The sequence below is a fragment of the Schistocerca piceifrons genome, chromosome X (assembly GCF_021461385.2).
Source record: "Schistocerca piceifrons isolate TAMUIC-IGC-003096 chromosome X, iqSchPice1.1, whole genome shotgun sequence".
NCBI classification, from domain to species: Eukaryota; Metazoa; Arthropoda; class Insecta; order Orthoptera; family Acrididae; genus Schistocerca; species Schistocerca piceifrons.
In genome coordinates this window covers 277,372,162-277,397,384 of record NC_060149.1, presented here as the reverse complement: position 1 = coordinate 277,397,384, position 25,223 = coordinate 277,372,162, and the positions used below count along the sequence as shown (strand labels likewise).

The 25,223-nt window shown below is 45.3% G+C and overlaps 1 long non-coding RNA gene across 1 annotated transcript; it reads right to left on the bottom strand.

The window, feature by feature from the left end:
* Window positions 1–25,223, bottom strand: LOC124721313. Its single transcript, XR_007006317.1, has 3 exons — window positions 25,080–25,223; window positions 24,913–24,979; window positions 1–703 (listed from the first exon to the last, which is right to left on the bottom strand). It is a non-coding gene; the product is annotated as an uncharacterized LOC124721313 (long non-coding RNA).

Here is a 25,223-nt window from a genome sequence, read left to right as displayed (position 1 = left end):
AGATGTGTCACAAGCAAAGAGTGACATACAAAATAAGCAATTTCTTTAGTATAACAGTTCCCATGTCTGTGTTACATAGAGTGTACAAGCAAAGTAATGAGCACTGACGGTTTTATCCAGCCGCTGGTCGTGAAGTGGCTATTCAACTGGAGCATCACCAGTCAGTCATGGCACTTATGTCCTCTTGACATAGGGGCTGCTGTTGTCGTGTAGTCATCCTGGAGAGGGGTCAGTCAGCGTGCGACTGGCTGACGTCTTCTCACAGCCACCTCTTTTCTATCATTCCCAAATAGCATGCTGGTGCTTGACTTTATGCCGTTACATTGCTCCCCACCAAGGTGATGGACTGTCATTGTATATGGAGCACGAAAAAAGTGGGGGAGGCAGCAGGGTGGACACACTAATGGATTGGAAGCTGTGGCTGCAGGGGACGTGAGACTTCCAGTCATACCCCACTATCTGGCCTGTGCACTGGTGGAAATGTCCCCCGGAAGACATCCAGAAGGGTACGTGTCCACCTCCTGAGGCCCATACCACAATGTAGAAGGCGTTGGTTACTGCGGCATTTGTGGGTCCAGCTCCATTGGTAGGACGAGAGCAGGCAGAGGAGGCAAAGGCTCCATCTGGATGGGGTTGTCCTGTGGTGTTGTGATGACACCCTCTGGCAGCTGCTGTGGCCACACTGTCCTCGGGATCTGTGAATCTGGAGGAAGAGATACAGAAGGATAACCATGCACATGGCAGTGGTGAATTTTATTGTAATGTCGGTGCTGCAATCCGTCTGGGCCTGAAATGAGATACATGCATAGGCCAATTCGACAAAGGATCTTGCCTTGCACCCACCATCTGCTGCTGCTAAAAACCCCGTAAAACACAAAATCATGCAGTTCGAAGCGATACTTCCAGCCTTCTTTTGATTCTGATAAAATGTTCCACTTAACAGTTCGACTGTGGATGGAATGGTGCACTAGTTAGGTGCTGTATGCCATTGTGTTCACAGAATGATTCAAATTCATTTGATGTGAACTGAGAACCATTGTCCAACACTATGAGTTTAGGCAAATCTTCAAAGGAAACAATTGAGGACAACACCTAAAAAGTGCTATGTGACGTTGTTGAGTTCACTGGCACAGCAAAAGGAAACTTGCTATAAAAGTCTACCCAATCAACCAACGAGTGTTCCAAAAAGATCCTGCAAAGTCTATGTGCACACATTGCCATGATGATTGTGACTTAGGCCAAGCAGAAAACATTTGTGGCTGAGCAAACTGATTTTCCAGACATGCATGGCACTGTGACATAATCTGTTCTATTTGGGTGTCCATACCCAGCCAAGTGCAGTGTTGACATACTAACTGTTTCATACAAACAATCCCCCAGTGTCCTTGGTGAAGTAATTGCAATACTTCTTTTTGCAAAGCTTTGGGGATCAGCACATGTGACTGTCCACTGTCATTTTGAACAAGAATCACTCCTTTCTGTATAGCGAGGCTATGCCGACATGCAAAGTATCAGCGCGCTACTGCAATGAGTCAGGCAAAGATGTGCGAATATATTTTAGCAAAATGTTCAAATTTGAATGAGCTTCCATGGCCTGAGGAATTTTCCTATAATTCAGAGGAAAGGACTGAAGCAATTCAGAATTGTGAGCATTGATGTGACAACAAGATGCAGCAGAAGCATCAAAGTCTATATCAGGGTCAATCGGAAGATGTGAAATTGCATTTGCATTACCATGTCGAGCTGTTGGACGATACACTCTCTCATATTGTTATTGAGACAACAACAAAGGCCATCTTTACAATTTTTGGACAGTTTGTACAGGAACCAGCTTCATAGGATAAAACGAGGACTGCAGTGGCTTGTGATCCATTTACTAAGTAGAATTTTCTGCCATACAAATAGTGGTGGAATCTGGTGACACCATACACAATAGCCAATCTTTCTCTATTTGTGAATAGTTACACTGAGATCTGGACAGCACTTTTGATGCAAAAGCAATATGCCTGTCTTTATCACCAAATCTGTGCAAAAGCACTGCACCGTTTCCAGAGCACTGCACCATTTCCATAAGCGGAAGTGTCAACTTGCAACACAACAGGTAGGTCAAGATAAAAGTGTACCAAGCAGTGATCACTGAGAAATACAGCTTTATATTTTTTAAAAGTTTCTTGGCGCTCATCTATCCAAACAAAGGGGATGTTCTTACGATGAAATTGATGCAATGGAGCTGCGATTTGCGTAGCATTTGATATGGACTGAACATAATAGTTCATTTTCCCTAAGACTGACTGCAATTCTGTGACATTGTGAGGAACTGGCAGGTCCTGTATGGCTAACAAATGTGACTAAAGAGGATGTACACCTTGACTGTTTATGACATGACCAAGATACTGCAACTCAGGTTTAAAACTGTCACACTTGTCCAGTGTACACTCTAGTCCTGCATCAGATAACACACGAAACAAACTACACAAATTTTCAGTGTGTTCTTCAGGTGTATGACCTGCTACAACAGTATCATCTAAATAGTTTGAACAGTTTGGTACTTGAGCAGTCAGCTGTTCCAAATACTGTTGGAAAATGGTGGGTGCAGAAGCACTGCCAAAAGGCAAATGCAAATATTTAAACAAGCCCAAATGAATGTTCACGACACATGTTTTGAGATGCTTCGTCTACTAGTATTTGAAGATAGGCATCGCGCAAATCAATTTTTGAAAAGTAATGACCAGCGCCTAATCCATTTGTGAGATCCTCTGGGGTGGCAATGGATAATTATCAATCACAGTTTGTAGGATGACTGTAGATTTAAAGTCAACACAGAGGCGAATGTGAGCTGAAGGTTTTGGGAGCAAAACCAGTGGACTTGCCCATTGACTAGCTTGTATGGGCGCAATAGCTCCACTATCTTGCAATTCTTTTAAGTTCAGTGGACACTTTGTCCCATAATGCAATGGGAACAGTTCTGCCCAGCAAAATTTCGGCTGAGCATTGTCTTTCATAGTAATATGTGCAATAAAATAACAAAATTGTTAGCCTTGAATAAAGCTTCAGAAAAAGTTCAGGGAATTTTTTCAGCAAGCTACCTACACTGTCTTTGGCACTGAATGCAGTCATTGACAACAGTGTTTCCTGAATGTTAACACCAAAAAAATAAAATAAATCAAGGCCAAATATGTTCTCACAATCGCATGATTGTAGCACATGAAAGTCATAGTTCGCGTACACAAGTGATACATGGCAGGCAAAGTACATTTTCTGAGAACAGGGATGTCTTGTCTATTATAAGCTGTGAGGTGTGTGCTACTTTTAGAAAGGTGTGGGGAGCCTAACAGTTCATATGTGTCACGATTCAGCAATGTAACAGAGGCACTCATGTCCAACTGAAATTTCACGTGCTTCCCACTTATATGCAATTGAACAAAAAGTTTGTTGGACTGGCACAGCACTGAAGAAAGTGTTTGCTTGCTAGTTTTGCTAATGACTGCAGCAGGCTTTGAATACACTGCATTGATTACGTGAGTGGGCAGAATTCTTTTGTTTGTTCCATTGCAAACATACGGATTGTACGTGACCTTTCTCGCTCCAAGTGCAACACTGTGCTTGTCTGGGTGGGCAGTCTTGGCATTTGTGCCACGAATAGCACTGAAGGTATGACTTAATTCTATTTGCCAGGTTGGTTGGTTAGTTTAAAAGAGAGGGGAAGGACGAAACTGCTAGGTCATTGATCCCTTGTTCCAAATAAAACAATGCCAGAAGAATGAGAATAAAACAAGCGAGACTGACAACACAAAACGAAGAGAAAGGAAAAACCACAAGGATGAACAAAGGGCGACAAACACTTAAATGGACAAAAGGGGACAAGAAAACCACAGAAACACAATAAATGGGTAGAAGATATTAAAACGACAAAGCAGATTATGAGATGCCAGCCACTCTGCAGCACATTAAAACCTCCACCCTAAGAGCACTAGGGTGGAGGACACAGAGGGACAAAGGACATGCGCTAAAACTTAGATCAAATGATAAAACCCACCCTCAGGTATAAAAAGTATAATTAAATCACCCGATAAGGCATTGTCAGATAAAATAAGTGGCAACGAGTCCAGTAACCGAAGATTTCGTCACAGGGCAGTCAAAGTGGAACAGTGCACCAGAATATGGGCCACTGTCAACCGCGTGCCGCACTGACACTGAGGCAGGTCTTCACGGTGCAGGAGGTAGTTGTGCCCAAGCATGGCCCATGTGGAGCCAGCATAGAACCACGGAGTCCCTGTGAGAGGCCCGCATGGAGGACTGCCACACATTCGTAGTCTCCTTAATGACACACAGTTTGATGTGGTTACTAAGACTATGCCATTCCGTCTCCCAAAGCCGGAAAACCTGGTGGCACAAAAACAAACGCAGGTCAGTAATTGGAATGCCAATCTCCATAAGTGGTTTCCGTGTAGCCTGTTTGGCCAGCCTGTTAGCAAGTTCATTGCCTGCGATTCCGACATGTCCTGGGGTCCACACAAACACCACTGAATGACCGGACTGTTCCAGGGCATAGATGGACTCCTGCATGGTTGCTGCCAGAGGATGATGAGGTTAGCACTGGTCGATAGCTTGTAGGCTGCTCAAGGGGTCAGTACACAGAAGAAATGACTCCCCAGGGCCTGAACAGATGTGCTCAGGAACACGAGATATAGCCATCAGCTCTGTAGTGAAAACACTGCAGCCATTGGGCAAGGAATGCTGTTGAATATGTCCTCCATGGACATATGCAAAGCTGACGTGACCATCAGCCATCAAGCCATCGGTGTAAACCCCTTCATGGCCTCGGTACATGTCAAGAATCGAGAGGAAGTGACAGCGGAGATATGCGGGGTGAACTGAGTCCTATGGGCCATGCGAAAGGTCCAGGCAAAGCTGCGGCCTGGGTGTAAACCATGGAGATGTATGTGAATGGACCTTGGGTATAGGTGGTAAAGGCAAGGACTCCAGTTCAGACAGAAGGGATTGGACGCGAACTGCAATTGTAAGCCCTAACCTGGGCTGCCGATGTGGGAGATGAACCACCATTTGTGGGAAAAGGAGATGGTAATTTGGTTGAGCAGGAGAACTACAAACGTGTGCAATGTAACTGGCGAGCAGTTGCGCATGCCTGACCTGCAATAGAGGGACACCAGACTCTGCCAGGACGCTGGTCACCAGACTCGTCCTAAAAGCTCCCACCACTAGTCGAACGCCACAGTGGTGCACTGGCTCGAGTATACACAATGCTGAGGGCGCCGCCAAACCATAAACCAGACTCCCATAGTCAAGGCAGAATTGAACAAGGGCTCTCAGAGCTGCAGCAGCATACAGTGATCTGCACCCCAGTTGGTGTTCCTCAGGCAGCGGAGGTGCTGCCAGCACTTCCGCTTAAGCTGGCGAAGGAGAGGAATCCAAGTTAATTAGGCGTCGAAAACCAGTCCTAAAAATTGATATGTCTCCACTACAGTGAGGGAATCATCAGTAAGGTAGAGTTCTGGTTCCGGATGAAAGGTACAACGCCGACAGAAGTGCATAAAACATGACTTTGTGGCTGAAAACTGGAAGCCATGGGCTAGAGTCCATGACTGTGCCTTGTAGATGGGTCCCTGTAGGCGCCTCTCAGCAACACCAGTACCGGATGGAGCAGTACGAAATGCAGAAGTCGTCTGCATACAGAGAGGGTGAGACGGACAGCCCTACAGCTGCTGCTAGACTGTTAATGGCCACTAAAATAGAGATATACTCAATATAGAGACCTGCAGGACCCCATTCTCCAGGATATGGGGGGAACTATGGGAGGCGCCAACTTGGACACGGGAAGTACGAAGTGACAGGAAATTCTGGATAAAAAACAGAAGCAGGCACCGGAGACACCACTCGCATAATGTGGCAAGGATATGATGTCGCCAGGTGGTGTCATATGCTTTTCGTAAATCAAAAAAGTCGGTAACAAGGTATTGGCGTCTGGGGAAGGCTGTTCGGATGGCGGACTTGAGGGACACAAGATTATCAGTGGTACAGCGACCCAGGCGGAAACAGCCCTGGCACGAAGCCAGTAGGCCACGTGACTCCAGGACCCAAACCAAACATCGACACACCATACATTCCAACAGCTTACAAAGAACATTGGTGAGGCTGATGGGCTGATAGCAGTCCAAATCAAGCAGGTTTTGGCCGGGTTCGGGGACTGGTATTATGGTGCTCTCCCGTCAGTGCAAGGGAAAGATGCCATCGCACCAGATCCAGTTGAAGATCACAAGATGTCGCTTGTAGTCAGATGAGAGATGTTTAATCATCTGACTGTGGATCTGATCTGGCCCAGGAACTGTGTCGGGGGAATGTGCAAGGGCACTGAGGAGCTCCCACTCTGTAAATGGGGCATTATTGGGTTCACTGTCGCGTGTAGTGAACAAGAGGACTTTCCCTTCCATCCATAGTTTGAGAGTGCAAAAGGCTGTGGAGGGGGGAGGGTGTCATTCTCCAACACAGAGGCACGAGCACAGCGCTCAGCAAAGTGCTCAGCAATCGCGTTTATGTTGGTAGATAACACGCCATTTATGCTGACACCGGGAACACCTGTTTGGGTCTGGTACCCAAAAACTCGTTTGATCTTTTCCCAGACTTGGGAAGGTGACACTCCTGTTTCCGTCTTTTGATAAGCTGGCAAATGTGGGAACGAAGCCGTTTAAAGTCTATGATGTGCTCCAGGGAATGGTGTCGCTTATGCCTCTGTAGAGCTCTCTGACGCTCCTTAATTGCCTCAGCGACTTCCGGTGACCACCAATGGACTGTCTTTCGCCGGGGGCACCCTGAAGAACGAGGGATCACGTTTTCCGCCACAGAAATGATCATTGTAGTTACCTGCTCAACCACCACATTGATGTTACCATGTGGGGGAGATTCAGCGGTGACAGCACAGGTGAAAGCATCCCAGTCTGCCTTGTTTAAAGGTCATCTGTGCAGGCATCTGTGGGCCTGACGTTGGAGCAGTGACAGGAAGATGGGGAAGTGGTCACTACAACACAGCTCGTCATGTGCTCTCCAGTGGACAGATGGGAGAAGGCCAGGACTGCATACTGAGAGATCAATGGCCGAATATGTGCCATGTGCCACACTAAAATGTGTGGGGGCACCTGTATTTAAAAGGCAGAGGTCGAGTTGTGACAGTAAATTTTCGACATCTCTGCCTTGACCAGCAAGCACGGTGCCACCCCACAAGGGGTTATGAGCGTTAAAATCTCCCAAAAGTAGGAAAGGCTTAGGCACTTGATGAATCAGTGCAGCCAATGCATTCAGGGGTACTGCACCATGTGGAGGAAGATATACGTCTCAGACAGTCATTTTCTGCGTCATCCTTATCCTGACAGCCACAGCTTCAGGAGGGATTTGAAGTGGCACAGGTTCACTGCATACTGAGTTCAGGACATAGACACAAACTCCACCTGACACTCTGTTATAGTCGCTATGGTTCTTGTAATGCTGGGGACCAGATTTCCTGGGGGGCATTGCAGAAAGCAGATGTAAAGCTTAAGAGTTGCTGTAGCTCAGCCAGGTGGTGGAAGAAACCGCTGCAATTCCAATGAAAGATGATTTTATAGTCAGGCTGGGAAGGCATGAAGAGCGCAAGGAGGCAGGTTATGTCTCAGGGTCACCTACTGCCACCAATTGTGTATTTGTAGCCATTGTGATGGTGGATGAAGCGTCAGTGAGATCCAGGTCCACAGTGGATGGTAAGATCTCCACTGCATCCTCAGATGCAGAATTGGTAGGGAGTGGTGCTGCTGTGGCCACCAGTGAGTCCTGTTTCTTAGCAAACTTCTTCTTAGTTTGCTTGCTGTCTCGCTTCCCTTTAGGAGTTTGCTGGAAAGCTGTCTCCAAAGCAGCTTTAGGCACGGAGGAAGACCATGAAGCTCTTCATTCAGCAGCTTTTGGCTCCTTGAGCCACTGGCGAGTGTCCGTCGTGGCACTATTGGAGACCTTGGGAGAGAGGGCCCCAAGGGACCCGTTCTGCACAACACAAGAGGAGCCGAAGGAGGCTGTCGCTTCTCTGGCAGGGGGGAAGAGACCGATATCCCCTGCATTCAGGGGGGTCTTGATCCCAAAGTAGGTGCTTTGGGAGCAATGGAGGAAGATTTGCCTCCTACCACAAAGGGGGCAGATTTATTCTGGCGGCTTAGCGGGCCCACTGTTCGTGGCACAGAGTGAGGAACCACTGGCACTTTGGATAGCAATGGTGATGCAGCTGCAGCATATGTTGACATCAGCTGAATGGGGTGTAATCTTTCAAATTTACGTTAAGCCTCTGTGTAAGTCAACCGGTCCAGGGTCTTGTACTCCATAATTTTCCAGCCCTCTTGCAGTACTGATCAGTCTGGCGAGCAGGGAGAGTGGTGCTCTCCACAGTTGATGAAAGTGGGAGGAGGCGCACATGGAGTACGTGGGTGCAGTGGACATCCGCAGTCTCGACATGTGGCACTGGAAGTGCAGCGGGAAGACATGTGCCTGAACTTCCAGCACTTAAAGCACTGCACAGGGGGAGGGGCATATGGCTTAACATCACAGCAGTAAACCACCAACTTGACCTTTTCAGGCAATGAATCACCCTCAAAGGCCAAGATGAAGGCGCCGGTAGCAACCCTGTTGTCTTTGGGTCCCCTGTAAATGCGCCAGGTGAAATGAACACCCCACCACTCTCAATTGATTTGGACTCATTGTCAGACTGCAAGAGGAGATCGCAATGGAAAATGATCCCGTGGACCATGTTAAGGCTTTTATGGGAAGTGATGGAAACAGGAATATCACCCAGCATGTCACAGGCGAGTAATACTCGGGATTGGGGTGGGGATGCTGTCTGATTCACAACTGCACTATTTTGAACCTTGGACAGTGCTATCACTTCTCAAAACTTATCCTCAAGGTGTTCAATGAAAAATTGAGGCTTCATAGGTAGAAAGGAGTCCCCATCAGTTCTGCTCCAGACTAAAAACTGAGGCGAATATGGCTCTGTCCGTTCTGTAGCCCTACGTTCTTCCCATGATATAGTGAGGGAGGGAAACGGTTTAGGGTGAGACCTGTTGGCATTGTACTCGATCCTGCCCTTCTCAGAGACTGCTAGGGCCATAAGGTCACCAGCAAGAAATGACTTAGTCCACTTCACTGGGGGTCATCCACCCTGATGCCACCCACTCTGATCAGGGGCTCTCCCCACAGGCACCACCCAGCCACAGCAAAGGCCAACTGGCATGATGGCCATTGCCGGGAGTCCTGATGCCCCAGGAAGGCAGGCATCTACTCCTCAGCATACATAGGGTGTTTACAGCTCAGGCATCAGCAGTGTGATCCCTCTGTTGTCAGAAGGCTACCACCAAATGGGTAAATGACAGCCCCACCACAATGGACTGGCTACCATGCTGGATATTGGGTGCAGAGAAATCCAATATTGTTACAGGGTGAAAGAGGACAGGAGACAATGGAAGAAGATGACATACTCCGGAAAGTGTCCACACCCAAATAGTTGAATCGCTGGTGGAGATGCAAAGCCATGACAAGAGATTCAGGAGATCGAATCTAAGGGCACTATGGATAACTCATGCACCACATAAGGCATCATTCCCCATATGGCCTGCACTTCTGTAGAATTTTGAAAGTGGCTGGTCAAACTATAGAAAGGGACCTCAACTCGTAGGGCCGAAAAGTGTGAGACTCCTTTTAGTCACTTCTTACGACAGGTAGAAATACCTCGGGCCTATTCTAACCCCCACACCCACGGGGATCTATTAACCTGTTTAGAGAGCTGTTTACATGGCATGGTGCACATGAACTGTTTCTGCCTAAAGAGCCAGTCACGAGCAAGGGACGACTCAACCTGGCTGCTCAAATTTATCGGCGAACACTATACCTGAATCATACTCATCTTGTATTTGCATGTGTTGAAAGGATGGATATGACTGTTTCAAAATCTGTTCTCTAAGTCTGACATCAGTTACACTGTACACGATCGCATCACATAACATAACATCAGAAAAATAAAGCACCACAAGCACATTTGAATTTGCATTTCTTCGTCATACCCATCAAATCTGTTACACACTGACGATAAGTTTTTTCTGACCTTTTCTTGTAATGAAAGAATGGTACCTAGCTGCCACTACATTGACTTGTTGGTCATAATAGTTAGAGAATCTACAACCTGATCATAGGAAAGTTTACTCAGAGTGGCATTAGGGAACAATTTCTGAATGAAGCAAAAAACTGCGCTTCCTACTGTTGGTAAAAAGTATTGTAGTTTCACAGTAACTGGTACTTTCGTCTCTGTGGCAATTTCAAAGCCACTGTAAATGCTCAATGCCTTATCGACACTTACCCTATGCCTCGATCTGAAGAATTGTTCACTAAACTTGCTGGAGGCCAGTATTTTTCTAAACTTGACCTGTCAGAAGCTTATCATCAACTTCCTCTCGATGCTGCTTCCCGGCAGTTTCTGGTCCTTAACACACCTTTCGGCCTCTATCAATACCAATGATTGCCATTCGGGGTTGCCAGCGCCCCTGCTTTCTTTCAGCGATTCTTGGAACAATTATTGCTCACTGTCCTTGGGTGTATAAATTACCAGGACGACATTGTTGTCACTGGCTCCACCACTGATGAACATCTTCAAAATCTCCACACACTTTTTCATGTCTTACAGACAGCCGGTCTTAAGTGTAATCTTCAGAAATCAAAATTTTTTCAGGCATCTATCACGTACTTGGGGTTTCAACTCTCTCGGGATGGTATTCATCCGCTTCAGCAAACTGTTGCTGCGATCAATGCCCTTCCTCACCCTACATCTGTTAAGGAACTGCAGGCCTTCTTGGGAAAAATAGCATACTATCACAGGTTTTCACCATCTGCTGCTTCGGTGGCTCAGCCGTTGCATTGCCTGTTGCATAAAAACATGCCTTTTCACTGGTCCTCGTCATGCGATGCGGCTTTCCAGAAATTGAAGACTATGCTGAAACAGGCCTCGTGCCTGGCTACTTATCGACCTGGCCAACGTCTTGTTCTTGCCACGGACGCCTCTCAATACAGGGTTGGTGCAGTCCTTGCGCACTGTTTTTCTGACGGTTCTGAACAACCCATGGCTTATGCCTCCAAAATGCTCACGGATGCCCAACAAAAGTATTCTCAAATTGAAAAAGAAGCTTTGGCCATTATTTATGCTCTTCATAAGTTTGGTGTTTTTCTCTATGGATCCAAATTTCATCTTGTTACGGATCACAAACCACTTGTTTCCTTGTTTCATCCATCAACATCACTTCCCGACAAGGCTGCACACCGCCTCCAGCGTTAGGCTCTTTACTTGTCTCGTTGTAATTATGAGATTCATTTCCGGTCGACGGCTCAACATGCGAATGCTGATGCACTGTCTCGCCTTCCCATGGGTCCTGATCTGGCATTTGATAGGGACGAACTTTTGTGTTTCCACCTGGATGTTGCCAAGCAGCGGGTTGTGGACGGATTCCCCATCACTGGGGACTGGCTGGCGGCTGCTACGGGTTCTGACCTTACCCTCTCCCGGGTTTTACGCTGTATTCAGAAGGGTTGGCCAGATCGTCCATCCGCTAAGACTTCTGATCTTGCGGAACTACTACACTTTGCGTTACCGCCTCACGGCTAGGGATGGTGTTATCCTCCTTTCCACCGAAAATGCTTCTCCGTGTGTTGTGGTACCTGCGTCTTTGCGTACTTCGGTCTTGCGCCTCCTTCACCAAGGGCACTGGGGTGTCTCTCACAGAAAATTTCTGGCGTGCCATCATGTGTACTGGCCCAGCATCGACTCTGAAATTGCACACATGGTCGCTGCCTGCGGCCCTTGTGAGTCACAGGCCGCCACCCTGTAGTCATCTTTGTCACTGTGGCCTTCGCCTGAGAAGCCCTGGGAGCGTATTCATGCTGACTTCGTGGGACCTTTTTTAGGTACACCTACTCTAACTTTCCTTTCATTGTCCATTGCACGTCGCCTACCACCGCAGCAACCACCAATGCCCTAGCTCGCATTTTCTCTTTGGAAGGCCTTCCCTCTACTCTTGTCACTGATAATGGTCCACAATTTGCCTCTTCCGATTTTTCGGATTTTTGTGCCCGTCATGGCGTCATGCATGTCACGGCCCCTCCATTCCATCCACAGTCAAACAGTGAGGCTGAACGACTGTTCGCACATTTAAAGCTCAGATGAGGAAACTCCTGACTTCTTCTGCTGCTGATGATGCCATTCTCCAATTTCTGGCTTCTTACCGTTTCACCCCCATGGGCGACCACAGCCTGGCTGAGCTCTTACACGGCTGACAGCCCTGCACACTACTTCATCTTCTGCGGTCTTCCACTTCACGTCTGCAGGTGCCTTTGCTTGACCGGTTCACCGCCAGCTACCTTGTATGGGTACGGGGATATGGCAGGCGGCCAAAATGGAGTCCTGGCCGCATCTTACGACACCGTGGCCGACGCCTGTATGAAATCCAGACAGACACGGGTGTTGTAGTGCCTCATTCGGACCAGCTTCAGCCTCGTGTGCCGACGACGCCTGTTCCGGATGCCACTACACCACCTTCGGCTCTACCTGATGCTCGGGATCCTGGAATCTCTCATTGCTCACAACGCAGTCCTCTCACCATCATATCGGTGCCAGCACAAGAACTGACGCCAACAGGAGACATGCCCATGCAGGAACCAGATGACCATCATCTGTCGGAGCAACGCTACTCAACTCCTCCTTCCACGGACGCGGACACATCACCCATGTCTCCTGTTATAACAACCGGACTTGCCGCAATGGGCAGATTGGTGCACAGGGCCCCAGCAGATTCGACCCCCACGTCTCCTGTCATCTCGACCCGTTATCATCGGGGACACTTCCGTCCGTACGGGAAGCCTCCTCCTCAAGAATTTACGGCCGGTCAAACAACACCTATGTATGTTAGCAATCTACAGGCCACCTCCATCAAGACCTGTGCAAAAACTTCAAAGGGGGGGAAAGTGTTGTGACTCACCGATCTTTCAAAGTGCCACCGTGCAGTTACGCGCCTCCTCTACACACGGTGCTGTCTGCCAGCCATGCAGCAGCAGTGCCACCTAAGCGGCCAGCCAGCCAGCGGCCACTAGACTCGGACTCAGTTTATGATTTGACTGTTAAAGTGACACACGTCTTACTCTGTTTACTTGATCTGTGACTTTCATGTATTGCGTCGTCCTTGAAATATATTTGTTCAACTTGAAGTTATAACACGACCCCTCATATGGTTCCATTGCTAGCAGTTATCTTTGCAGACATGTACAGCTGTGCCTGCTGTAATGAAAGAAGTGATGATTGACATAGATCAGCATATGAATCCTCTTCTGCTAATCACTCCTTATTCACAGTGTCTTCATCTAAACTTGTGTCATGTACATAATCATCATCTTCGTCAGTGAAGTCAATTTCTAATTCAACTTCATAATTTTCTTTGTTTTCCACTTACTGTGTCTAATGTTTGCTGTAATCTGTCATTCTAATCACATATGTGTAATGCAAACATGGAATATTACTTTAGTATGATTGACTGCTTTAATACTACCTATGTATATATTGTTTACTGACACACTCTATACCCTCATGAGTTTGTCACAGTTGGATCAATGAAGTAAGAAATAAATAAATAAGAGATGTAACACTTTTTCATCAGAAAGTCTACGCTGATGACACATGTTCGAAAACGTGCTTTGTGGACAAAAAAGATATAAACTATGGTTGACTGGAATTTCCATGTGCCAAATTGCAGTACTGAGAAGCAAATGCGCTGCATGACTGCTGACTGTTGCCACTCCATTGTTGGATGATCTACATACATTAAAAAAGGAAATTACAGTGGGTTCGAATTGACCCCTTCCGCCATTCTAGGTATATCGAATGAAATGTTGAAAAAAATATAAATATTCTGCATCCTAATACATGACTGCAAAGAGGAGAAAAAAATTAGGAAAATTCATTTGATTTTGTTAATGAAGTAAATAAATCAGATACGACAATGAAGGAAAAAATATGACAGATGTCTTTTGACCACTTCCACTGTTTTACTGTCAAATGTCACACTTGAGCAGTGATACACATTGCACAGTACAGTTGGTTTAATGTGGAACTCACACCATAGCTTTCATATTGCAATTCTTCTGTAATTTGTAGCTGAATCCATTTACGTTATGACATTTTCAGCACCATATAGTGGGAAAATTTTCATAAATTTTTATTGTTTCCATCACATTTCTGTAATAACTTCAAGTTGAACAAATATATTTCAAGGAAGACGCAATACATGAAAGTCACAGATCAAGTAAACAGAGTAAGACGTGCGTACACTTTAACAGTCAAATCATAACTGAGTCCAAATCTAGCGGTCGCTGGCTGGTTGGGCGCTTAGGTGGTGCTGCTGCTGCATGGCTGGCAGACAGCGCCGCATGTAGAGGACGTGCGTAACTGTGCGGCGGCACTTTGAAAGATGCAACAGGCGATGCAACGGCTGAGCCACCGAAGCAGCAGATGGTGAAAACCTGTGATAGTATGCTATTTTCCCCAAGAAGGCCTGCAGTTCCTTAACAGATGTAGGGTAAGGAAGGGCATCGATCGCAGCGACAGTTTGTTGAAGCGGACGAATACCATCCCGAGAGAGTTGAAACTCCAAGTACGTGATAGATGCCTGAAAAAATTGTGATTTCTGAAGATTACACTTAAGACCGGCAGTCTGTAAGACATGAAAAAGTGTGCGGAGATTTTGAAGATGTTCTTCAGTGGTGGAGCCAGTGACAACAATGTCGTCCTGGTAATTTATACACCCAGGGACAGTGAGCAATAATTGTTCCAAGAATCGCTGAAAGAAAGCAGGGGCGCTGGCAACCCCGAATGGCAATCGTTGGTATTGATAGAGGCCGAAAGGCGTGTTAAGGACCAGAAACTGCCAGGAAGCAGCGTCGAGAGGAAGTTGATGATAAGCTTCTGACAGGTCAAGTTTAGAAAAATACTGGCCTCCAGCAAGTTTAGTGAACAATTCTTCAGGTCGAGGCATAGGGTAAGTGTCGATAAGGCATTGAGCATTTACAGTGGCTTTGAAATCGCCACAGAGACGAATATCACCATTTGGCTTAGCAACGAAAATGACAGGAGAGGGCCACTCACTGGAAGTGACAGGAAGCAAGACCCCTGAAGCAGTGAGACAATCCAGCTCCCGTTTGACCTGATCACAAAGGGCCACAGGAATGGGTCAAGCCCGAAAAAACTTAGGCCGAGCAGTGGGTTTGAGCGTGATATAAGCTTCAAAGTCGTTTGCATGGCCTAACCCAGGACAAAAAAGGGACGACAATGTCGTCAACAAGGTATCCAGTTGAGAATAAGGAATAGCATCAGAGACAATATTGACAGAGTCATCTATGGTGAACCCAAAAACACGAAAGGCATCGAAACCAAAAAGATTCTCTGCGTTACTATGGTCGACCAAAAATATGGGAACAGTGCGAACGACAGATTTGTAAGATACCTCAGCATCAAATTGTCTCAAGAGAGAAGTCTTCTGTTTATTGTAAGTCCGTAATTGCCTAGTGATAGGTGACAGGATTGGAGAACCCAACTGAAGATACGTCTGAGAAATGATGATAGTGGCAGCAGAACCAGTATCCACCTGCATGCGAACATCTTGACCAAGTATTTGGACAGTGAGGAATAACTTCCCTGAAAGGGAAGAAGTACAATTGACAGACAACACAGAATCAGAATCAGTGTTATGTTCATGAACATCATATATGCGGTCGGATTTGCAAACGGATGACACATGACCGTTTTTTTTGCATTTGTGACACACGGCCCAACGTTGTGGACAATCTTCTCGTGAATATTTCGTAAAACACCACGAACATGAAGGAAGTTGCCGTGGGTTTTGCTGTAGTTTCTTAGAGGTTTGTTTACGGTTAGGCCGAGGCTGTGCTTGGGAGCGTACTGCGGCCACGTCGGCCGGCGGGGACACGCCACACGCTTCGTCAACAGTGCACAGAGGTTGTATTCCCCCGACGTCACCCCAGGCCTCTATTTGCGCTCCAGCAATGCGAGGAATTTCAAAAGACTGAGCGATGGATAGGACTTCATCTAGAGTTGGATTTGCCAACTGAAGGCACGTTGCCAAACTTCTATGTCGGGCGCCGATCGGATAATAGCACCCCGTACCATGGAATCGGCGTAGGACTCTTTGTGAACTTCAGTAACAAATTGACACTTTCTACTGAGGCCGTGAAGTTCAGCAACCCAAGCGCGATAGGATTGATTTGGTTGTTTTTGACAACGATAAAAGGCAACACGAGAGGCTACCACATGCGTATGCTTTTGAAAATAGGCGGACAGAAGTGAGCACATTTCAGCAAAGGACAAAGACGCAGGATCTTTCCAAGGAGCCAATTGCGACAACAACCGATACATTTGAGCTGAAATCCATTAAAAGAACAGAGACTTACAAGTTTGTTCGTCCACGACATTAAATGCCAAGAAGTGCTGTCAAAGACGTTTTTCGTAATCAGACCAGTCTGCCGCCGTCTCGTCATAAGGAGGAAAAGTAGGTAGAGACAACGGCGAGAGACGCCCCGCATTTGATGCCGCGACGAAATCACGAATCGCATTTGTGAGAAGCATTTGCTGTTCTATAAGACCTTGCAATAGTTGCTCTAAAGTAGCCAAGGAAACATGTGGATCAACGATGGAAAAGAAAAATCACTACCTCATCACCAATTGTAATAACTTCAAGTTGAACAAATATATTTCAAGGAAGACGCAATACATGAAAGTCACAGATCAAGTAAACAGAGTAAGACGTGTGTAAACTTTAACAGTCAAATCATAACTGAGTCCAAATCTAGCGGTCGCTGGCTGGTTGGCTGCTTAGGTGGCGCTGCTGCTGCATGGCTGGCAGACAGCACCGCATGTAAAGGACGCGCGTAACTGCGTGGTGGCACTTTGAAAGATCAGTGAGTCACAACAATTTCCCATTTCTTTGATAATATTCCATTCAAATTTGACATCGGTCTGAGTAGCTATTCTTTTTTTATGGCATTTTGAACCTGGAACTTTAATTATAATCACCCTGTCGTATGAAAATAAACATAAGTCTGATATGACCTGCTGATGACAAAAAGGGAAGAGGACATATACTTTCATAGGGCCAATCCACAGAACAACTTATAGGAAGCTGCAGTGAGCATACTGTTACCTTCTCATAAACATATATAATGAGTGAAATTGTTTGCAAATCTGTGATGAGGAGAACAAGTAAGACATGATGTTCATCACTTTATTAATAAAGGTATTACCTAACCAGGTAGCTGAGCATATTAAAGCAGCCCTTCTGGGATGTGAGGTGGTGAGCTTGATCCAGATTTAATCTGACTTGTGGATTAATGATGAGGGCTGCTGAGTTGGCCAGACAGGATGTGGTTTTTAGACTGTTTCCCACATCCAACGAGGTAAATGCTGGTCTGGTATGCACATTCTGCCTCAGCTACATGCTATGCAAACTTTTAGCAAACATTCTTGGGGGGGGGGGGCATTTGGAAGGGCATCTGGCCAACACTTACCACTAACATTGCTCAAACACTTATAAATACTGACCCTGTAGAAGAAATGGGAAAAGGGAAAAGAAGAAGAACAAGAAAAGTAAAGCTATTAACCCTTTAACAGCTCTCTTGTAAGTAAGTTAATCCTTTTTTGTGGATGGTGTAAACACTCTCCACAGGAGTGTTGCAATACATCTCTTTGAGACAAATGCAAGGAGATTTTACCTGCATTTGTATCCTCGCTCCTTCCATATGGATCTCGATCCTGTTCGTGTTCAACGGTAACACTGGAACAATATTATTAATGTAGTCTAGGTATCATTCTCCCCTTTACTTTGTGCTTAGGAACCTGTTGCAGTTGGGGGAGGAATTTGCAGAACTCTTAAGAGATTTCTGGGAAACCTCTAAAGCCATTCAACTTGTATTTATTGAACTGTGTTCAGCATATGGTAAAACCTCAATTCTGCAATTGGACAATTTATGCCCTGGTCTCTTTGAAGTACCTTTCTACAATTTTAAGCTCTTTCATAGTTGACTGTTTATTTCTAGATGGGAACACACTGTTTTATATCATTCATGTGATAGTGGAGGAATTTGCACAGTTTTACTTTGCTCAACATTTTATTGGAGAAGATACAGTTCTTTCAATGGATACATTTTTTGTTAGTACATGTACATATTTTACTACTCAATCGAGAATACTCTGTATTGCTGAATTCAATGTGGAAGACTGTACCTTATAATTCCTTTTCATGTGCACTTTATATTTGATGGGTAAGTTTTACCTCTTTTATCTTCTGCCTTACAATATAAAACAACTATCCAATTAAAACCACTATCTCTACTTTACACTGTTAATTACTTGGACAATTAAAACAAGTAAGCTACGTTCTCTTCTACATTTATGTAGGAATATACTATATTTACTTGACGCTGCATGTCAAGACAATATGGTCACTGAGCTAGAACAGTTTGTCGTAATACAAGCACAGAAGAAACAGGCACAAACAGATGACACACAAAATTAATATGAAGGGAAAAAGTGCAAGTACTAAGACTGGTTGCTTACAGGCAGAATAGAATAAAATGCAAAAGAATGAATGGGAAATCGAAATAGAAGTAATTGTTCCCTGTCACTCAAGGAGAAGGAAGGCTAATGCAAAACAAGGAGATGATATAAATAAGAAAAAAGAAATGAAGATTAGGTTTTAACATCCCATTGATGACCATAAAGAAGGATAACGTCTGGGAAGAAACAGAAAGTATGAAGACGAAAATATAAGAAAGAATTCTGTAAAAATTCAGATGGCAGTAATCTCATCAACAAAGAGTCTAAAACACAGTATGCATCTGCAAAACATTTTAAAAATGTAGGAAACCTCAAGTACGCAGCTGGGATGTTCAACAGAAAGTAAGCAATTCAGTAGACATGAGAGGAGGTCTGAAGGAAGAAGCGCAGATGGAAATATGGAAGCATCCGATCCCGCCCATCTGCTTTGACCCATGACGTCACAAATATGATGGAAACGACCATAAACCACGATTCCAATATGGCGCATATAAAGTAGTTACGTACACATTATGTGGACGAAAATACATCAAAAAGCAAACATACACACGTTCCACAAAAAGTCTGACACTAACGGGACAAGCGCGGGAAATAGGGGGTTTTTGGGTGGGGACAAACTAAATATAAACAAATTTAGACACCCACCCCCATACAAAACCACGCAAAACGAGGAAAAAAACCAACATCACAAAACTCCCCAAATACCACTAAACACAATATTATCTGGAATTGGACATTTCCCTTGACCTATATAGCTCAACAGCAGCTCCCGATCTCATAAATTAGGACCTAACACTTCCCTTGACCTATCTAGCTCATAAACATCTCCCGATACCAAAACCAACATTCCCAGCCACACATTGGGATCGAACACTTCCCTTGACCTGTTATCCTTACAACGTCTCCACATACAGCCGTCCCTAGTCCGAGACGCCGGAACTTTAAGTAAGCCTCATTTCTTCACAGCATACCGAACACTTCACGACTTCATCCAAAAATCCGAATAGTTGAAGAAATTTTATTAGAGACAACGCACTGTCCCCCATCATAGCTGACAACCAAAAACTGTTGACCCTGTCAGTCATATCCATACCTACCAAAGACATAAAAAAGCAATTTACCAAAATTCACACGACGCCACACTCCCAAACTAAACCAAAAACATCACCTAACACACCACCAGAGAGCACCACCGATCACATCAAAACGACACCTACAAACACGCCACTCTCACTAACTAAATTCCGTGCCATCGTGACGTCATACACAACAACAGCCTTACGTCACAGGTCAAATCCGACGGGTGGGATCGGACGCTTCGGTCGACTCGCGCAGACTGGTAAATCATGAATCATGGAGTTACAAATTTCTTGATAGTAATTAAAGCACCGATTGTATGAGACAGCATGGCACATTAGTAAGAATGCATCACTTGCTGACAAGATAGAAGAGGACAAACCATTCCATACAGCTAAATGTCAAAAAACTAATTGAGACTCTTGCTGTCTCAGAGTAATGCTTGTAGTATGTGTGACTACATACTGGTGTGACTGTGCTATAAAGAGTAGTTTATAAACAAAAGTGAAATTTTATAAAGTTTATTTATTTGTGTAGTCAGACCACATTGGACTACTGCAGCATTGGAAGACCTAGTGACAGGAACAACCAAATGAAAAAACAATTGATTCAGTTGGTTACTGGAAAGCAGTCATCTAATTTGGTTGTAGTTTCACATGTCAGCAGAATTATTCATTCATTATTTTGAGCAAAACTACTCTATGTGAGCAAACAAATGAAAACAATTTAATCAGTCGGTTGTAGCTTTACGAACTGATTGGACTAAACATTCAGTCTTTTGAGTGAAACCAGTATTTGGGAGCAACCAAATGAAAACCATCAATGCAGACCAGCATATTCAGTTCTGAGCAGACACATTCAATCAATTTGCCATTGTTAAAGCATTATTGTTGTGTTGTACCCTGATGGAGGTTGCAACATACATACATGAATCCCTCAGTTAGATAGCAAGTGGTGTGGGATTTTTCAGATCCACCAATGCTTTGGCACACTAGAGGCTTCATGCAAAGGAATAAGTTGACAACAGGGTTCAGGGTTTAGCTGAGGTTTATCAGGTCTCTATGGTTGGAGACAGCATACAAACTCGGGTATAAGGCTAGGGAGGTACAAATGAAGAAATGAGCTTCTGGTTTGGTACCTTGGTCTGATTTTATTGCTTCTTCCTGAGCTTACGTGAACATGCTGAAGAGCACAGTCACTGGGTCACAATTTTAATGAGTGGAGAACAGAGATGAGGCTTACTAGACACTCAAATTACTAGAACAAATAGCCTGCCTGCCCTATCACGTAGACTAGAATCATGAAAGGGAGCCAGTTTCTTATTGCTCAAATTGAACCCTCAGGTCCTGTATACATCACACTTTAAATGACAATAGTCATAGCTACAAGTAAGCCATGATAGACGAACTACCCACAGGTATGTACAGGCAAGAATGCAAGTCTTTCTTAGGGGACAAGCTTAATTGAATACGCATATTTCCCTTGCATAATTCTCTGCTGTCAGTTGATGGTCACCCAAGACTCATCTGCTGTCAGGAACTCTTGAATCAACTCCGTCCTGCTCGTCAACTGGTGGCATCTTCATACTGTGTTGTGGTTGTTTGCTTATAGATGATACGTGATCATGTCACATTTTTACCCACAATTTGCAACCAGCCAGCTTGAAATTATTGGTTTCTTAATGCTCGTCACCTCATACTGATGTCGCTAAAGTTTCAAGCACTGTACATCTCTGCCCAGGTTTCCAGACTGTAATTGTTAAAATTGTTACCAAGATGACTTTTTTGCTGGGAATCCTTTCATGATTTAGTCATTACTCATTTCTTAATGCTTGTGACCTCATATTTGTCTGGTGAAAGCATTAAGTCCGATACATCTCCATCTAGGTTTCCAGGCTTTCCTTGTTAAAATTCTTACCCAGACGACTTATTATATTTTTGTTGATCATCCCTCTATGAGTCGGTTATTACAGTTGACTGAACTCTGTTATTGCCTCACACACACACACACACACACACACACACACACACACACACACAGGATTTAACTTTTACAAGCTTTCGGGGCCAGTGGCTCCATTTTCTGGCAGAAGAGTTGAAGAGGAAGGAAGAGAGGTGAAGGAAAAGGACTGCAGAGATTTAGGGAAACAGGTATAGTTCAGAAAAGTCACCCAGAACCTCGGGAAGGGTAGACTTACAGGACGTGATGAGAAAGAAAGACTGATTGTTGGGGACTGTAACGGGCAAGATTTGAAAATCTGGGAGCTTAAAGATGGAAGACAGGGTAATACACAAGACAGAGGTTACTACTAAAACATCATGCATGCCTTAACAAAAGTGAAAAGCTAAGTGCATTGTATGTAACAGGGGTGGCAGGCAGGACAGCAAATAATAAACAAGCCAGAAAACGGAACATGTAGAAAACTAAAATGGAGTGAAGAAAGGACAAGTTACAGGAAAGAAATGCTGAGATGGAAGGAATTAATGTAAATTAAGACCAGGTGGATTCCGAGAACCAAGGACATGTACTGCTAGTTCCCACCTGTGGAGTTCTGAGAAACTGGTACCTGTGTGGTGCAACAGGCACAGAGATCACAACTGTCATGATGTACAGCACACTCTGCAACAGGATATTGTTTGTTGCCTGTATACACCCTCTGCCTGTGTCTATTCATCCTGACTGATAACTGGGTAGTAGTCATGCCACTGTATAAGGCTGAAGAGTGTTTAAACAACATCTGGTATGTGACATGTGTTGTTTCACATGTGGCTCGCCCTGTGATAGTATATTTTTGCCAGTTACATGGTGGGAATAGGTGGTGGTTGGAGGGTGCATAGGGCAAATCCTGCAGCGGGGACAGTCACAGGAGTAGGAGCCCCAGGGTAGGGAGATGGGTGCAGAAGGAGCATAGGGTCTGACAAGGATATTGCGGAGACCAGGTGACGAAAAGCTATTCTAGGTGTGGCTGCCAAAACCTCACACAGAATGGATCACACTTCAGTCCATGATTTTAGGAAGTCATGGCCCTGGCAAAGAAGCTGATTGATACATTCAAGACCAGGATAATACTGGGTGACAAGTGGAGTGTTCCAAAGTGTGACATACAGTATTTGCAAGGATGATTCATATTATGAAACTACACTCCTGGAAATTGAAATAAGAACACCGTGAATTCATTGTACCAGGAAGGGGAAACTTTATTGACACATTCCTGGGGTCAGATACATCACATGATCACAGTGACAGAACCACAGGCACATAGACACAGGCAACAGAGCATGCACAATGTCGGCACTAGTACAGTGTATATCCACCTTTCGCAGCAATGCAGGCTGCTATTCTCCCATGGAGACGATCGTAGAGATTCTGGATGTAGTCCTGTGGAACGGCTTGCCATGCCATTTCCACCTGGCACCTCAGTTGAGCCAGCGTTCGTGCTGGACGTGCAGACCGCGTGAGACGACGCTTCATCCAGTCCCAAACATGCTCAATGGGGGACAGATCCGGAGATCTTGCTGGCCAGGGTAGTTGACTTACACCTTCTAGAGCACGTTGGGTGGCACGGGATACATGCGGACGTGCATTGTCCTGTTGGAACAGCAAGTTCCCTTGCCGGTCTAGGAATGGTAGAACGATGGGTTCGATGACGGTTTGAATGTACCGTGCACTATTCAGTGTCCCCTCGACGATCACCAGTGGTGTACGGCCAGTGTAGGAGATCGCTCCCCACACCATGATGCCGGGTGTTGGCCTTGTGTGCCTTGGTCGTATGCAGTCCTGATTGTGGCGCTCACCTGCATGGCGCCAAACACGCATACGACCATCATTGGCACCAAGGCAGAAGCGACTCTCATCGCTGAAGACGACACGTCTCCATTCGTCCCTCCATTCACGCCTGTCGCGACACCACTGGAGGTGGGCTGCACGATGTTGGGGCGTGAGCGGAAGACGGCCTAACGGTGTGCGGGACCGTAGCCCAGCTTCATGGAGACGGTTGCGAATGGTCCTCGCCGATACCCCAGGAGCAACAGTGTCCCTAATTTGCTGGGAAGTGGCGGTGCGGTCCCCTACGGCACTGCGTAGGATCCTACGGTCTTGGCGTGCCTCCGTGCGTCGCTGCGGTCCGGTCCCAGGTCGACGGGCACGTGCACCTTCCGCCGACCACTGGCGACAACATCGATGTACTGTGGAGACCTCACGCCCCACGTGTTGAGCAATTCGGCGGTACGTCCACTCGGCCTCCCGCATGCCCACTATACGCCCTCGCTCAAAGTCCGTCAACTGCACATACGGTTCACATCCACGCTGTCGCGGCATGCTACCAGTGTTAAAGACTGCGATGGAGCTCCGTATGCCACGGCAAACTGGCTGACACTGACGGCGGCTGTGCACAAATGCTGCGCAGCTAGCGCCATTCGATGGCCAACACCGCGGTTCCTGGTGTGTCCGCTGTGCCGTGCGTGTGATCATTGCTTGTACAGCCCTCTTGCAGTGTCCGGAGCAAGTATGGTGGGTCTGACACACCGGTGTCAATGTGTTCTTTTTTCCATTTCCAGGAGTGTATATTAACTAAAAAAATTCAAAGAAAATTAATTAATGATGACACATTTTTCTTGCTAAGAAAATACTTCCAATAAGCTACAGTATATGGTTTAAAAGCAAGTGAGTAAATCACTAAACAATTAAAAAAATGTATCTTATATGCTTTGTCCTCATGTCACCTCAGCATTACCAAAACAGAATTATCGGTGGTGGGTGTAAATCAACAGGAACAGGAGAAGAGCGTCAATAAATTTAAACAGAAAAGTAATTGTTAATTTATTTAAACATAGATTTATAATGTAGTACCAATTACTAAGCTCTTTTAAAAAGTCCCAATTGATTGAAAGTAGAATGAAAAAGTCATATCCATGTTTGGTTTGCAGCTCCTTGTATTGGCCGTGTTTGCAGTTAACATTTTTGGGATTTGAGGTCCGCCTGATACGCAAAGCACCGTTTTTCTCAGTACCCAAACATGTTTCGGCACCACTGTGCCATCATCTGTGGGTTTTCGTTTTTATTTATTCTGCAATGTGAACATTTTTGTTACATGATTATAAAATTAAGTGCATTTTTAGTTCAAACAACAGATCGTTTCTTTTTGTAAATACCTTTACATTTGGTGAGCATGAATTTACTGGACCACTCTTGTGTTAATTATTACAGGTAGCTTGTCATCTGCAACCAAACGATGTTGATGAGAAAGTTTTTTGCTGAGAGTTAACCTATATTCTAGAGTGTAATTTAGTTTTTCGCGCCTATTTTCGTATTTACTTACGTTTTCGTGTGACAAGCACTTCCATTCTCCGCATCATGCTGAGATGTTGTGATGCATACGTAACTATAGCAAGTATTTCCCACAAATTACGTAGTAAAATGCTTTTCACTACACCAGAACACAGTGTGATTGTGATTTGTCGTG